Source organism: Pan troglodytes, chromosome 10 (genome assembly GCF_028858775.2).
Source record: "Pan troglodytes isolate AG18354 chromosome 10, NHGRI_mPanTro3-v2.0_pri, whole genome shotgun sequence".
Lineage (NCBI taxonomy): Eukaryota > Metazoa > Chordata > Mammalia > Primates > Hominidae > Pan > Pan troglodytes.
The window spans coordinates 86,062,630-86,080,249 of NC_072408.2; the positions used below are offsets into that span (position 1 = coordinate 86,062,630).

Consider the following 17,620-nt stretch of genomic DNA (forward strand, 5'->3'; position numbering starts at 1 on the left):
TGTCCCGTGGATACTTAGGCAAGTGAGGGGCTTTGTTTTCACTGTTGCCTACCTGTCACTTTGTATAGTAATGAAATTAATGAGCCTGAATCTTCCCTTTCATGACTGTAAAGACTCAAACGCCCTGTTCTTCTTCACTCAAGCACAGCAGCCATGCAATTCTGCTGTCAATGCAATCAAATCTTTCCAAATTACAGAGAATTCTAAAAACGTCCTCACTTGTTTCTAGAATCTTAAAAGAAAGGTAGTGGAGGAAAAAAAATCCTTCCAAAAAACAAGTAATAAGGCATTTTTGTTTACTTATTGCTTATAGCTGTTGGCCTTAAATTATAAAATATCAGGGAATATATCTGCCCCTGTAGCTGATAATCTTTTATCATAATTGAATTTAATCTCAATAACATTAAATTGCTTAGAAAAGAAACAAAGTAGATATTAAGATATTGAATTATTCAGAAGTTATCAACAGGGGCCATGTTCAATTCTTGGAATGAATTTCTTTTTCTCAGGCATCTTTGCCAAAGTTAGAAAACAGGTTAACAAAATTGTTAACCAAATTGAAAGCGTCAAAATAAAGCCAAATACAAATTGGGTCAGAATCCAAGAGCTGCCTATTGTGAAGTCTTCTAACGTAAAAGTTGAGAAGAAAGTTAGCTTCCTTGACAAAAGAAAAAAAAGACTAAGAGGTTATGTGTTTTTAGTTTTGAACTTAGAAATCAGAACTCAAGAAAGACATACTGAAAATTTCATAGGATGAATGGATTTCCCTTTAACCACAATATTGTGTTGTCCACAGCATGAATGAAAACTGTTACAAACTTCCAAAGGCTTCAGATGATTAGCCTGTGAATTGCCTTCACCTCTGCCAACTTACCTGGCAGCCTTTACGTTTACCAGCGCACTTCTCCCTGGAGCCTGCAGACAACAAGCTCCTGGGCTGACTGTGGAGGCTTATCTAAATCCTCTGAAAGTTGTGCTGGGGTTTATCTCTGCCTGAAGACCCATCATTTTGCATGTCAAATGTCAGACATTCCAATACTGTGAAGATATAGATGGCTTTGCCTTATCATTTAAAGCAGACTAATATTATTATAGGCATTTTATAAAATTAATTATTTGACCAATACATGTGCAGATAAAACGTCCTTCATTCAACTAACTTCCATCATCAAGACTAATCATTGCATGCAGTGAGAAACATCAGTAACCTTAATAAGTTATTCAGTAGGGACTGTGAATTTGTTCAACAGCACAGGAAGTACAGAAATCAGATCAAAGGGTAGAGGATCTGGTAAAAATTTATCGAAGCATAGATTGTGACTTTGTGTATATCAAAACAATATAATATACTTTACTAAAGTTTTGATGTATTGACAGTTGAGTTTATGGGCAAAGAGAGGCAGATTTACGATTCTATTAAATGTTAAGGATTTTTTAAAAATCATCGAAAAAATTGTATTCATTTGACATGTAAAATAAGTTTGCCATGACTATATAGCAGAATCAAAATCCATTAACCATGGATTAATCATTAACCCTTTAATTTGGAATTTAACATGATATGTGGTATTTTTCACAGTATTTCATATATGTTAGTCAAATCTGCCCAAGCAGACTGTAAACTAATAAATTATTTCAAACTTGTTCAAATGGATGAGCGAATGAATGAGTGAATGAATGAATGAATGAGTCTGTCTTCTAGATTGCTGTTAACCACAATTTATCTGCCCTAAAAAGTCACAGGTAACTGACCCAAGTCAATGGCTTGGAGCATTTTTACAGTATTTTTGCACAGACATATATTCCAGTTTCCTCTTTGTCAGGAACACAAATTGAAAAGAGAAATAGAGCTATGTGGGAGGAGAATGTGACATGTATTCTTAAGGAGACAATTCTGAAGGCTATTTGGAGAAGGCTACATGAATTTACTACAAGGAAACATCTTTTCATCTACTATGATAGAAAAATCTAATGCAGATTTTGATAAGTCTGTGTCATATTGAAAGCTCTGTTTAACAGAGTAATCACTGGGTGACAAATTAGATTAAAAGGAGTCTGAAAACCAAAGGAAAGAAAGGAAGGAAAGAGAAAGGATGAAAGAGAGGCAGGTAGGAAAAGAAACGGTGTCTTCCAAATACTGTTTTCACCGTGGAGCAAGAAGGGCTTTGGAGCATACCTCAGAACGCAGCTCCTCCATGAAGTCTTTTTTGAATTCCAGGCCCCTTTTATCTTGCCCTTCTCTTTTTTTTTTTAATTGAATATCAATAAATTTATTGAATGCCAGATTCTGGGCTCAATGTTTTCATACATTTATTCACTTAATCCTGACAGCAATCCTGTGAGGCAGGTAGTGTTCTCTTAATTTACAGGTAGAAAACTGAGAAACAGAGAATTTTTTTATTGTAAATAAAGTCCCTCTCCATGAGCTTTATATATATATCTTGCCCTTCTCTAACCAGCTACCTATAAATCCTTTGTGCTCCACTGAATTTTGTGCTTAACTCTGTATTGCCTCCTATCTCTAGTTTTATTTTCTGGGAGTTAGTCTTTCTAAGCTCCTAGGGAAAGGGAACCATCCTTTCTGTGTTCTCTGTTCTCTCTCTCCACCTCTGCATACGTTCTCTCACTCCACCCCTGTATAGTTTAAACACACAGCAGATTGTCAGTAGGAAAGAAATGAATGGTTAAATGATCTGATGAAGGAATACGTTTTTCCTTTGGCCTTGGTGTGTCTTGCCTTGATGCTCTGAGAAACAGCTTTTTAATTTGGAGTCCAGTTGTCTTCCAGACCTGGAGAACAATAATCTGCACTCGGGTACCACATATTACCAACTGTATGAAAAAGTACACACACACACACACACACACACACACACACACACACACACAATGCACACACGGATATATGCAGAGTCCACAACTTTTATCATATTTTAAACTGGACATATGATTCAAAAAAGGTTTAGAACTATCATTCTAAAGGAAAAAAGATACTTCAATACCCTGGGGCCAAGAATTGGTAGTCTTTGAAGCCATTTTAGGCTATAATGAGAAATTCTTCATTTGGACCTCTGACTGGTTGATGTAATCTTAAACTATGTTCTATGAGACTTTACATACTTTTTCAAATATGCATTTAATGTTCTGTCTCCAGAGGTGGCCAATGAGTGTATTAATGCACATATTTCCAGAACTTTTTTCCATTTGTATTGTATAATTTAGAAAAAGCTTGTTTTTATTTTTGCTGATTTTTGAAAAATGATTATCCTTGTGTGTTTTTGAAAATTATTCATAAACAGCCCCAAAAGCAAGACTTTGAAAAAGATTTTTTGTGCTGGTTAACAGCAGAATAATTATTTCCATATTATATTCTGCACCTTGCATCTACTTATAATGATCTAGAAAGATGATGGATTATTTTGAGTAAAACTAGAAATTGGCAAAAAGCATCAGTAAATATAAGAATGAAGAAACATGTAGATTATTCATAAAATGAATAATGCAGACATTAGTGCAGTGGTGAAGCATTCATAAGACAAAATAGAGATATGTTGAAGGTAGAAAATGCTTGAAGTTACTGCTGAATTTTTGTGGTGACCATAGCAATGGTATTACCTGTATTGTCTTGAGGCTCTTGGCTGAAATATCTGGGACTGATACAAATGTACAAGCTTATATTTTTCCAGGGACGAAAATATAGCTCATCCTGTGAAAAAGATATGAATTTAAGGTTGTTTCTTAATATGATAAATGCCAATGGAACTAATAATACAAATCTGCCCTTAAAAGTGAAACCAAGGCAGAAATACAAAAGACAATGAATTATGCCGTAGATTAAACCAAGATCCCAGTGAGTAAATCTACCAAAGTTTTCCAGCCTAGGGGACAGAAATAGCTGACTATGAATGGGAATGAGGATGAAGAGAATCAGTGCTAAGGAAAAGCCCCTTGAGATAGTGGCGTACTTCAAAGACTGTCCACTCTACTTCTACTTGAGCTTAAGAACATGGCTATGTGGGTTTCCTTCAAGTCATCTAATATTTATTGAGCACTGACTCAGGCATTTTAGGGACTGCAAAAAAGATCCATTTGGAAATAAATGCATAGAACCGCATAGAGCCTGCCTCCCCTTAGCCATAGGGCACATTGTATAAATTAGAAAAGGGGCTCCTCCCCAATTGTTCATTCAGTAGGTGTGAGATTCAATGAATGTCTGATGAACAGGCCTCAGATTTGGAAGCATGAACTTGACATGCACAGCTGCTAGTCTATAATACCAAAGATTTTCCTTTTTAAAATGTATACTCTGCAACACTCTTGCTCTTGGTGAAGATTTCATCTTTGTTTTCACAATGCTCAATTAAAGAGAAAGATATTTGGAGCATTTACTTTTAAAATACATATATGTCAGGACTCCTTAAGTAAATAATTTTTTAAAAAATTTATTTAGTGCCAAAACTCCCTGGAAGAAGAAATAATGACGTTTTTCCATCTGAGAGTTATATTTTTATTGTAGAAAGAATATTTATTAGTTGGCTTCATCAATAGTTGTATCCCTGAAGCACTAAATTTGTATACAGGAGCCTATTAGGCCATGTAGATTTCATTTGAAAAATGTACCGTATTATGTTCTAAGAGCTGAGTTTAGCAAATATGAGAAATTGAGTTCTTTTAGTAAAATAAATAAGACTGAGATTTTAACACCTGGGAAATAAATAATAAGCTTCATGATTGTACAAACCATCCTTAGCACTGTATCCCAATCCTGAGAAAAATGCCTTGCACATAGTAGATGCTCAATAAATATTTTTCACTGCACAATTTTTAACTGCTCAATTTATGCCTACTTGTCATGAAAAAACAGGCTTTCTTGATAAAGGAAGATCTTTTTTTCAACAAAAGACTTGCTAATACTAATTTATTTCTAAATGATTCCAAGTATTTCTATTGTGTTTGTATTAATATCAGTGCTTTGTGTCATGAATAATCTACAGAGAGCCAAGATTTAAGTCGGTGAGAAAAACATTTCTTGTATGGGAAGAGAGTTTATTAAGATACATTTTATACATTTGCACACATTTATCTCTTTTTTTCTTAATGCATCTTTTTATACCCATCTAACATAAACCACTCAATGTATTGTATCACATAGTCAATATTTCTACCAATGGGGAGCAGATTTTAACAGATGTATCCGATATTTTTATTTAAAAATCCATCAATGCTAAGTGAGGCATATGGTAAGCCTTGAAAAGGAAGTATTATTTAAATGACTGGAGAGGAAGAAGAATAGCATTTGAAAAAAGAAAGAATGCACTTTAGAAAACACAGGAGTAGAATTGAGCAGGGAACAACTTACCCAGTCTGATGAGAATAGAGGTGAGTGTGGGGGAACAGTGAGAAATAAACACAAATAAGTAGGATGGGCTAAATGACAGAGGACTTTGAACACTGTGCACAAAATAATTGATAATTATATATTGGAAAGTTTTATCTGATTACAATGAACGGATAAAATGGACAGAGGAGATAATTGATGGGAAAAGAGATCAGATGGGAGATAATATCAGGTCTATACCTTATAAATAGACATAAAAGAAGAGTAAAACACATTAAAGGAGAAATGGCAAAGCTTACCAACCAGTTGGATTTGGGAGTATGCATTTCCCCATTTTTCCAATGGGGTAGGAAATGACAGAAGCACCGACAGAGCCATGGAGCTGTTTTGGAGAACTGGTTTGGGAAGGAGATAAAGGATGCACAAAGCATTCTATAGACTTTGGGAATACACTCCTGGAGTATAGAATAGGGAGTAGAATAGAGTAACTGACCGAGTAGTGAGGCATGGGAAAGCATGTGCTCAACAATGAGTGAATGGGAAGATAACCAAGGGGCTGAGAACCACCTTAAGTAGCAACCACATTCAAGCCTTGAGAATAGAAAGGGAAGGAGAGGGGGAAAATGTAGAGATGTAGCAGGACATGCTGGTAGGGAACAGTAACATGAAAATAAAAGCAGAAGAAAATTTTAGGAAGGATTATGTGAGCAAGATTTTCTAATACCACAGACAGTGTTGTTTGGGTTTGACCAAAAAAAGCTATTCATTATCTTTTGGAGAATCCTGAGTACAATGTTAGAGTCTTGAGACTGCTTGCAGAATGAATAGATAGAAAGGGTAGATAAGAAGAAAAGACAGTTTTTTACACCCAAGATAGCGGATTGGAGCCTTTGTTAGTGTGCCTCAGCCACTTGGAGAGAGCAAAATAGTGTGTGTTACCTTTTTTTTTTTTTTTTTTTTTTTTTTTTTTTTTGACAATATCTCGCTCTGTTACTCAGGCTGCAGTGCAGTGGCACAATCATAGCTCATGGCAGCCTCAAACTCCTGGGCTTAAGTGATCCTATCACCTCAGCTCCTACATAGCTGGGACCACAGGTATGCACAACATCCAGCTATTTTTTTTTATTATTTTTTGTAGAGCTAAGGTCTCATGTTGCCTAGATCTTGAACTCCTGGACTCAGGTGATCCTCCTGCCTCAGCCTCCCAAACTATTGGCATTATAGTTATGAGCCACCATGCCTGGCCACACATTGTGAACTTTTATCCAAGAAGGAAAAGAGAAACTTAACAGAAAAAGTGAAAGAAACTTCACTTTCAAAGGAGCAGTAGGCAGTGAGGCAGAAAACTGTGAGTCTCCAAAGGGCAAAAGAGGGAGAGACCATCACCATGATTCTCATTTCCACTGCAGAGCCTGGCAATTCGGGCCACAGGGGAGCACCTTAACCCTACCCAGCACTGAAGCTGATTTTGTGAGCAGCGAGGAGGATATGAGGAGCGGCACAGGACACACTTTGCAGGCACTCCTAGACCCCAGTGAAACAGAAGGAAGACATTCCTGATCCTAACTCGTAAAATCCTCCAAAAGTTGGCAAGTTAAACTCAGCCAGGGCTTAGAGGTTGCCAGAAACTCCCAACTGTGGTGGGGCGTGGTGGCTCACGCCTGTAATCCCAGCACTTTGGAAGGCCGATGCTGGCAGATCACGAGGTCAAGAGATGGAGACCATCCTGGCCAACATGGTGAAACCCCGTCTCTCCTAAAAATACAGAAATTAGCTGGCCGTGGTGGCACGCACTGGTAGTCCCAGCTACTCAGGAGGCTGAGGCGGGAGGATCACTTGAACCCAGGAGGCGGAGGTTGCAGTGAGCCGAGATGGCGCCACTGCACTCCAGCCTGGCAACAAAGCAAGACTCCGTCTGAAAAAATAAATAAATAAGAAAGAAAGAAACTCCCAAATGAGATTCGTGATATAATCTCAAGTGGGGATGAACCCCGAAGGCCAGAGCTAAGCACAAGTGGGAAGTGCGCTCTTGCCACAGGTGCGGGAGCTGGACACCTCTGCTTTGCGGGTCAATCCAGGAGGGGTGTGGCCTGAGAGCCATTGTTTGTGTCTTGAGTGGGAAGTCTTGCATCCTGGGTCAGTTTTGTATTCTGAGCATGAACTGCCTGAGATTCCGCTGGCAGTTACAGCTTTCTTCTGCTGAAGTCTGCAGGTGTGAGACACACCATGTCAGGGGCATGAGAGCTGAGTGGGTCTCACTGTGGTCTGCTGCCCCTCTCTTCCTGCGCAGACTGTTTTGTGCAGCAGAAATGGTTCCACTCCTCTCTGGAACATTACCCCAGTGGCCAGGAAACTTCCTTTCAACCTCCGCTGCTTTGCATCTGCACTTGGGCAGCCACAGCGCAAACTTGGCTCACCCAACCCCCACACAGCTTCACCTCCTTTATATGCCTTGGTAGCAGACAATGGATAGGGACTTTTGAAAATTCGATGGCCCCACCCATCTCCTGGGATATCTGAGTACTCTTCCTGGGTAACCTAGGCCATGCACAAATCCCACAGCCACAGCTGGCTCCCTCCTGAAAGTGTCACCTCCTGGCAGGAGGTCAACTGGCACAGCCAATTACAACATCTGCTGACACAACATAGTGCTCATAGTGAACATGCTCACTGTAGCTGGCAATTGAGAAAGCCACCACACTAAGGCTATTTATAACCAAGGAAATCTTAGAGAGATACATCACTTCCCTGTCACCCCCATCAGAGCTGGTGCTTGCACCTGCCACTGGGAGACCAGAGGACAGATCAGCCTTGTCCAGCTCCACCCACCACCAGCATGGGTTGTGGCAGCCCCACCAGGTGGCTAGATCCAGAGGAGCAGGAGCATTCACAGTCTTCTGACCCTAAGGGACTGCCACTCCTAGGGGAAAAGGGAGTGCACCACACCAAGGGAGCACCCCACAGGACAAAAGAAACCAGAGTGAGAGCTTTTCTCTATTCCAGAACTTCCTGCTTGTGGGCAAGGAACAGCTGCACCTCTTTAAGCAGAGGCACAGGCAGAGTGCTGGGCTCAGTGGAGGAAGACTGTGGCTCTGCGCAGCAGTCAAGCAGCCCCTGTGCTCATGAAGAGATTTGGAGAAGGGTACTTCTTGTCCCCCTTGGCCATTGCTGCAGGCACACCCAGGAATCCTCCTGTGAAAACTCAGTGAGAGTGCACCTGTACACAGCCTTTCTGGAACATTTTGGGGTGACTGCATCCCCAAGGGAGGTGTGCCCTCCAGGTTCAGGCTTGCAAGAGGGGTGGAGTTCCACTCCCCCTCTACATGAATATCAGTATTCCTGCAGATGGACCGAGGTGCCTATCTGATCTGAATATAAAAAATCCTGGGATGGGGGCATGATAGGAAGGTAGGTCACTTTTGTGCTGGCCTCATAGTGGAGCTGAGGTGACTCCCTCCCTCCCCTGTAAAGATTTCAGTGTATTTCGCTGGGAGCTCCTCCAGCCACCTCTATCAGAGCTGGGACTTTTGCCCACTATTGGGTTTTGCATTTACCCAGCTGCTTCAGCCACAGGCAGTTCTTACCCTTAGGTGGCTTCTACTGGCCTGAAGGCTGAACTGTTCAACCCAGTGAAAAAATACTGAGGGTGTGGGGAGGGAAGTACACATGACTGGGGAATGAGGTAAGCTTCATGAGACAGACCTCTGCCACCCTAGCCCCACAGGAGACAGTAAACCTGCTTACACATCCAGTACATAGCTACTACAAGCAGCATGTGAGAAAGTCATTGCACAAAGATTCTCTATATCTAAGGAACTCATACAGAGTCTTTGACATGGAAAGTACCCAGAGCCAAAGCTAGTCAATCATAAACTATACACATTATAGTCACAACCTCAAAGCTCCATCAAAATAAATTTTAAAATAATAAGAAGAAATATCCCCAGATGAGAAAGAACCAGAAAAATGATTCTGGCAATATAAAACAAACAAACAAACAAACAGTTTTATAACACCCCCAAAAGATCACACTAACTCTCCAGCAAAGGATCCAAATCAAAATGAAATCTTTGGAATACCAGATAAAGAATTCAAAAAATTGATTGCAAAGTTTCTCAGTGGGATCCAAGAGAAACTTGGAAACCAACATAAAAAATCAAAAAATACAATTCAGGATATAAATGAAAAATTATCTAAAAACAAATATTTCTTTAAAAAACAAAACAAAAAAACAGAATTAGTGGGGCACAATGACTCATGCCTGTAATTCCAGCACTTTGAGAGGCCAAGGCAGGCAGATCATGAGGTCAAGAGATCGAGACCATCCTGGCCAACATGGTGAAACCCCATCTCTACTAAAAATACAAAAATTAGCTGGGCATGGTGGCACACACCTCTAGTCCCAGCTACTAGGGTGGCTGAGGCAGGAGAATCACTTGAACCCGGGAGGCAGAGGTTGCAGTGAGCTAAGATCGCGCCACTGCACTCTAGCCTGGTGACAGAGCAAGACTCCATCAAAAAAAAAAAAAAAAACAGAACTTCTAGAAAAAAAAACAGAACTTCTAGAAATAAAAGACTTGCTTAGGGAATTACACAATGCAGTTGAAGATTTTAACAGTAAACTAGACCAAGCAGATGAAAGAAATTAAGAGCTTGAAGATGAGGCTTTTAAGTTAACCCAATCAGACAAAAATAACAAAAAAAAAAAGAAATAAAGTCTCCAAGAAATGTGGCATTACATAAAATGTCAAAACCTAACAATCCAGAAGAAGAAGGAAAAATGATGAAGGAAGAAGAAGAAGAAGAAGAAGAGGAAGAAAGGAGGAAGAGGAGGAGGGAGAAGGAGGAGAAGAGGAAGAGGAAGAAGAAGGAGAAGGGGACAACAATAAAATGTTTAGAAACCTATTTGAGAGGACAATTGAGGAAATATTCCCTGGTCTTGCTGGAATATTAGACATCTAGACACAAAAAGCTCAAAGAACTCCTGGGAGATACATTACAAAAAGGATATCACCACAGCATATAATTATCAGGCTATATAAAATCAATGTGAAGGAAAGAATTCTAAGAGTAGTGAGACAAAATAACTTATAAAAGAAATAACATATAAAGGAAATCAAATAACTTATAAAGGAAAACCTATTAGACTAACAGCAGACTTCTCAGCAGAAACCTTCTAAACCAGAAGGCCTTGGGGTCTTGTCTTTAGTCTTCTAAACAGAAGAACTATCAGCCAAGAATTTTGTATCCTGCAAAACTAAATTTCATAAATAAAGGTGAAGTAAAGTCATTCCCAGACAAACAAATGCTGACAGAATTTGTCACAATTAGACCACCTCTACAAGAAATGCTCAAAGGAATGGTAAACATCAAAGCAAAAGGTTGATATTCACCAGTATAAAAACACTCAAAATTATAAATTCAAAGAGCTTATGAAATAATAACACAATGGAGAATACAAAGCAATTAATGATCCACATGATGAATGGAACAGTTACCCACATATCAATATTGACCTTGAATGTAAATGTTCTAAATTCTCCGCTTAAAAGATATAGGTTGGCAGAACTGATAAAATGCATAATCCAAATATCTACCTCCTTCAAGAGACCAACTTAACATATAAAGATTCTTACAGAGTCAAGATAAAAGAGTGGGAATATATATATCATGCAAATGGAAGCCAAAAGCAAGCAGTAGTACCTATTCTTACATCACAGAAAACAGACTTTAAATCAACAGCAGTAATAAAGACAAAGAAGGTCATTATATAATGATAAAGAATCAATTCAACAAGAAGATATAACAATCATAAATATATACGCATCTAACATCAGAGCTCTCAGATTCATGAAACAAATACTACCAGACCTAAGAAAAGAGATAGACAGCAATACAGTAATAGGGGAGAATTCAACAATCCACTGACAGAAGTAGACAGATTGTCAAGGCAGAAAGTCAACAAGAGAGCACTAGACTTAAACTGGTCTCTGGAACAAATGGACCTAACAAATATTTACAAAACATTCTGCCCCAAAAGTGCAGCATATACATACTTCTCATCAGCACATAGAACATTTTCCAGGATAGACCATATGACAGGCCACAAAACAAGTCTCAATAAATTTTTAGAGATTTAAATCCTACCAAGTATCTTCTCAGACCACAGCAGAATAAAACTAAAAATCAATTTTAGGAGGAGCTCTCAAAACTATAAAAAATACATGGAAATTTAAAACCTGCTTCTGAATGATCTTTGGGTCAATGATGAAATTAAGACAGAAATTTTTTAAAATTTTTGAAAGGAATTATAACAGTAACACAACATATCAAAATCTCTGGGATACAGCAAAAGCAGAGCTAAGAGGGAAGTTTACAATGCTAAATGCCTACACAAAAAAGACAGAAACATCACAAATTGACAAGCTAATGTCATGCCTCAAGGAACTAGAAAAACAAGAACAAAACAAACCCAAACCTAGCAGAAGAAAAGAAATAATAAAGAGCAGAACTAAATGAAATTGAACCCAACAAATACAAGGATCAATGAAACAAAAAGTTGGTTATTTGAAAAGATAAATAAAATCGATAGACCAATAGCTAGATTAACCAAAAAAAGAAGAAAGAGAATTTAAATAAGCTCAATCAGAAATGAAAATGAAGACATTACAACAGATACTACAGAAATGTAAAGTATTATTCAAGATTACTCTGAACACCTCTAAGCAAACAAACTAGAAAATCTAGAGGAAATAGATAAATTCCTAAAAACATATAGCCCCCCCAAGCCTGAATCAGGAAGAAATAGAACTCTTGAACAGACCAATAACAAGTCTTGAAATTGAATTAATACTAAAAAAAAAAAAACCTCACAACAAAGAAAAGCCCAGAACTAGATGAATTCACAGCCAAATTCTACCAGTCATAAAACTGACATCTATCCTACCGAAACTACTCCAGTGGATCAAGAAGGAGAGAATCCTCCCTAACTCATTCTACAAAGCCAGTATCACCCTAATAACCAAGCCAGAAAAGGACACAGCCGAATAGGAAATGTCCCTGATGAACATAGATGCAAAAATTCTCAACAAAATACTAGAAAACAAAATCCAACAGCACATGAAAAAATTAATTCACTGCAATCAATTGGGTTTCATTCCAGGGATGCTAGGAGGGATAAATATATGCAAGTCAATAAACATGATTCACCACATAAGCAGAATTAAAAATAAATCCATATGATCATATCAATAGATGTAGAAAAATCATTCAATAAAATCTAGCATCTCTTCCTGGTAAAAATTCTCCACAAACTAGGAATAGAAGGAAAAGGAACATAACTCAAAATAATAAAAGCCAGATACATCAAACCCATAGCCAACATCATACTGAATGAGGGCAAAGTTGAATGTGTTCCCCCTAAGAACCAGAACAAGACAAGGGCTCCCAGTTTTACCACTTCCATTCAACATAGTACTGGAGGTCTTAGCCAGAACAATCAGGCAAAATAAAGAAATAAAGAGCATCCACATTGGAAAAGAGGATGTCAAACTGTCTCTGTTGGCTGTTGATATAAATGTATACATAGAAAACCCCAAAGACTCCTAGATTTGATAAATGAATTTAATGAAGTCTCAGGGTACAAAATCAAGGTACGTAAATCAGTACCACTGCTATATGCCAATAATGATCAAGCTGAGAATCAAATCGAGAACTCAATCCCATTTATAATAGCTGCAAAAAACATAAAATACCTAAAAATATGCTTAGCTAAGGAGATGAAAGATCTCTACAAGGAGAACTACAAAACACTGATAAAAGAAATCATAGATGACACAAACAAATGGAAAAGCATCCCATGTTCATGGATTAAAAGAATCAATATTGTGAAAATGACCATACTATCCAAAGCAATCTTCAGACTCAATATAATTACTGTCAAAGTATCAACATCATTTTTCACAGAATTAGAAAAAAAAAACACTAAAATTCATATGGAACCAAAAAAGAGCCTGAATAGCCTAAGCAATCCTAAACAAAAATAACAAATCTGGCAATATCACATTACCTGACTTAAAATTATACTACAAGGCTCTAGCAACCGAAACAGCATGGTTGTAAAATAAAAGTAATATAAAAGTAGACATATAGACCAATGGAATAGAATATACCCAGAAATAAAGCCACGTCTCTACAGCCAACTGATCTTCAACAAAGCCGATGAGAACATACACTGGGGAATCGATATCCTATTCAACAAATGGTGATGGGAAAATTGGATAGCCAAATACAGAAGAATGAAACTGGATCCCTATCTCTGACCATATACAAAAAAATTAACACAACTTGGATTAAAGCCTTAAATGTAAGACCCGAAACCATAAAGATTCTAAAAGAAAACCTAGGGAAAAACTCTTCTCAACATTGGTGTAGGTAAAAGATTTATGACCAAGACCCCAAAAGCAAATGTAATAAAAACAAAAATAAATAAATAGGACTTAAATTAAAAAACTTCTGTACAGCTAAATAAATAATCAACAGAGTAAGTAGACAACCTATAGAATGGGAGAAAATATTCACAAACTATACATCCAACAAACGGCTAATATCCAAGATCCACACGGACCTCAAATCAGCAAGAAAAAAAGATAATAATCCCATAAAAAGTGGGAATATGTGAAGAGAGATTTTTCAAAAGAAGCCATACAAGTGGCCAACAAACATATGAAAAAAATGCTCCACATCACTAATCATCAGAGAAATAAAAATTAAAACCAAAATGAGATACCACCTTGCAGTCAGAATGGCCATTAATAAAAAGTCAAAAAAAAATAGATACTGGCATGGATGCTGTGAAAATGGAACTCTTACTCACTGTTGATGTATTAGGTAAATTAGTACAACTTCTATGCAGAACAATATGGAGAGTTCTCAAAGAACTAAAAACAGTTCTACCATTTGATCCAGCAATCCCACTAATGGATATCTACCCAAAGAAAAAGAAGCCATTATCTCAAAAAGACACCTGCACTTATATGTTTATTGCAGCACAATTCACAAACGCAGAGGTATGGAATCAACCTAAGTGCTCATCAATGGATGAGTGGATAAAGAAAATGTCAGATACGGATATAGAGATATAGATAGATATAGATAGATAGATCATGGAATACTACTCAGTTATAATAAAAGAACAAAATAATGTCTTTTGCAGCAACTTGGTTAGAATTGGAGGCTATTATCCTAAGTGAAGTAACTCAGAAACAGAAAACCAAAAACTGCATATTCTCACTTATAAGTGAAAGCTAAGCTATGGGTATGCATGGGCATATAGAATGGTATAATGAACACTGGAGACTCAAAAGTGGGAAGGGGATGAGAGATTAAATATTACCTATTGGATACAATGTACACCATTCAGGTGATGGGTACACTAAAAGCCCAGACGTTACCACTATACAATTCATCCATTTAACCAAACCCCTAGAGCTACTAAAATAAATAAATAAATAAGGAAGAAAAGACAGCAGAAAATACATGACTAGCCCACATGAATATTACTAATGTATAGTTACCTATATACAGCATATGTTACAAATCTCTTGAGGTCTTCTTTGTATCACTTGAGTTCCTATTGTTGCTATAATGAATTATTCCAAGTTTACTGTCATAAAAGCCACACATATTTATTATTTTCCCATTCTGGAGGTCAGAAATCTGAAATTGGTTTCACTGAGCTGAAATCAAGGTGTCAGCAGGGCCAATTCTCTCTTGAAGGTGTAGGGGAGAATCCATTTCCCTGCCTTTTCCAGCTTCAAGAGGCACCTGCATTCCTTGGCTCATGGTCCCTTTCTTTATCTACAAAACCAGCAACAGAGACTCTTCAAATCTCCCTCTCTCTCTTGGACTCTGACATTTCTGCCTGCCTCTTTCACTTATAAAAACTCTGGTAATTGCATTGAGTCTACACTCAGATAATTCAGGATAATTTCCCCATCTCAAGATCCTTTATCTAATCACACTTGCAAAGTCCCTCTTACCAGGCAGGGTAAGGTATTCACAGCTTCCAGAAAATAGGATGTGGTCATCTTGGAGGGGCCATTATCATGTCTACCACAAGGTATAAATTAAAACATCAGAAGCAGTTTTAAATTAATTTGCCTTGTACTTAATTATTATGTATCAATTTACCTTTGGGTCAGATAATATATGTGAGATTGATTCATTAACTAGAAAATGAAAATAAAATTTTTAATAGAGTTTTTATACTAGTCAATTATTTTCTGCTGAAAGGCCTTTAAGTTGAATGTTAAAATTGTTATTATAAACTTTCATGTAATGGTAGTTGGGTAGCAATAACAATAAACTGATAGTTTTCTGCCTGTAGCAGTATTTTGATGAGACTATTTTTGACTGAAACTCTTATTTTGTATTTAAAAAATCACTGCATTTTATGCTGTTATTTGCTTCACTGAATTATTTAATTTAATATGTTCTATTAAAGAGACTTTAAAGCTAGATACAAATTTTTTCTCTGTATACATTTTTAATATTCACATTTTTAACCTAACGACCTAAAGATAAATTTGAATTTCTCAAACTATTCAACCTATAGTTTTTCCTCTGTAAAACTGCAGTGATACTGAACAAAACTGCTGCAAAGAATAAATAAGATAATGTATCTATAACTGTAGCCAAACTGCTGGGCCATAACAGGTAGGTAGGTCTTCAATAAACTTTTAGCCTGATCCAAAATATATTCCACAAGATTTGCTGACCAATATTGAAACATGTTTCTACAAATACTGCAGATGAATAATACTGTGGGTGTTGTTTCTTTGTAAACTTGCCAAATTTTAAATATTTGGTTACTCTACACAATTAAATAAAATTTTAACATGAGCATCCAAGTAACTCTATTTACTAAAAATGGCTGTTTCTTTACATGATATATGACTAATGAGTGAAGCTATCCTATAGCTATACAAAATGATAACGTTAAGCATTTTTTATTTTGTCTATCTAAAGGTGCCAATACATTGTGAAGAAAATTCTGTTAATTTCATTACATTTAATACAGCATATTCCAACTTAAAGTTATTCAGAAGATCAACTGAAGGCAAATCTAAAAGACAGCAGTGCTTTAAGAAATAAAAGTCATAAAATAAAAGTTTTTCAGTGGTTATAAATTACTTTCAAGTTGCATTATTTCAAATTTCTTCTGTAATCTCATGTTCCTAGGTCTTTAACTCCCTTTGATTAAATGATGTTTCTTTGCTTTCACTATTTTCTTTTTGTGAACTTGTCAAATCATCTTTGTCTTGTCTTGTACAATTTAAGAGACTTTTATGTAGCTCTCTGAGCGACTATCACCACACAAGTCCAACTGGGAGAATAATTTATGAGGTTCAAAATGAAGGGTCATTATGAATGCTGTCTTTCCCGCAATGAATACATACACTCTCTTGTTCATGCATGACAGGATTTTAACTAAATCAACGGAGATAGATGCTTTTAAATGAAGTATTATGAATGATATCATTGGTTACATAAAATAATTTACTTTTTTAATCTTTACCTTGTTTAATAAGTTTAGAGAACTGGAAGAAAACTTCTTTAGGTGGGGGTTTATCTGTAACTGTCACATAAGTATTTCTTCGGTAGAAAACACAATTTCAAAAGTTGTAGTTTTATGTCCTTAGGTTAACATCTAGTATCCAGTCATAAGCCAGAATATTATGCATAGTAAGTATTCTGCACAATGATACTAAATGCAGAGGAAAAGCAAAGAGAGTAGATTTTCTCAATTTTGAAGAGAGGTTAATTTTTAAGTGTTTTTACTTTATCAAAGTACTCCTGACTGGTGTTCAGCAATCATTGGTTCTAGTAATGTTTATTTGGCTTTTTCTTATCATTTCAGTGCCCAGTATCTTTTTTTTTATTACAACAGACAAATCTAATTACTTCTGATTAATCTCAATAGCTGTGATTTGTATTATGAATACTTCCCTTCCAATCTAACTGAAATCATAAATGTTTCCATGTCACCTTATTTTTTATAAGCACATGGTGTAAGGCATACCAAATAAGAAAATATATTAACTTTTAGCAGAGAGACAACTGTAATAGAAAACCCAATGTTTATTTGAGTATATTTATGTATATATGTTCTATTATTTTAAACAGCCTGTAAACCTAAGCCTCTCCTCTTATCTAAAAATCATCCGTCCTCCTCTCATTCCCTTTGCATTTTCACTAAACTCCCCTCTGTGTATTTATCTT

At 36.8% G+C, this 17,620-nt stretch overlaps 1 protein-coding gene across 7 annotated transcripts in view; it reads left to right on the forward strand.

Moving 5' to 3' along the window:
• The window catches only part of SYT1 (synaptotagmin 1), a 588,739-nt gene that overhangs the window by 403,763 nt on the left and 167,356 nt on the right, over positions 1 to 17,620 (forward strand). The window lies entirely within an intron of this gene.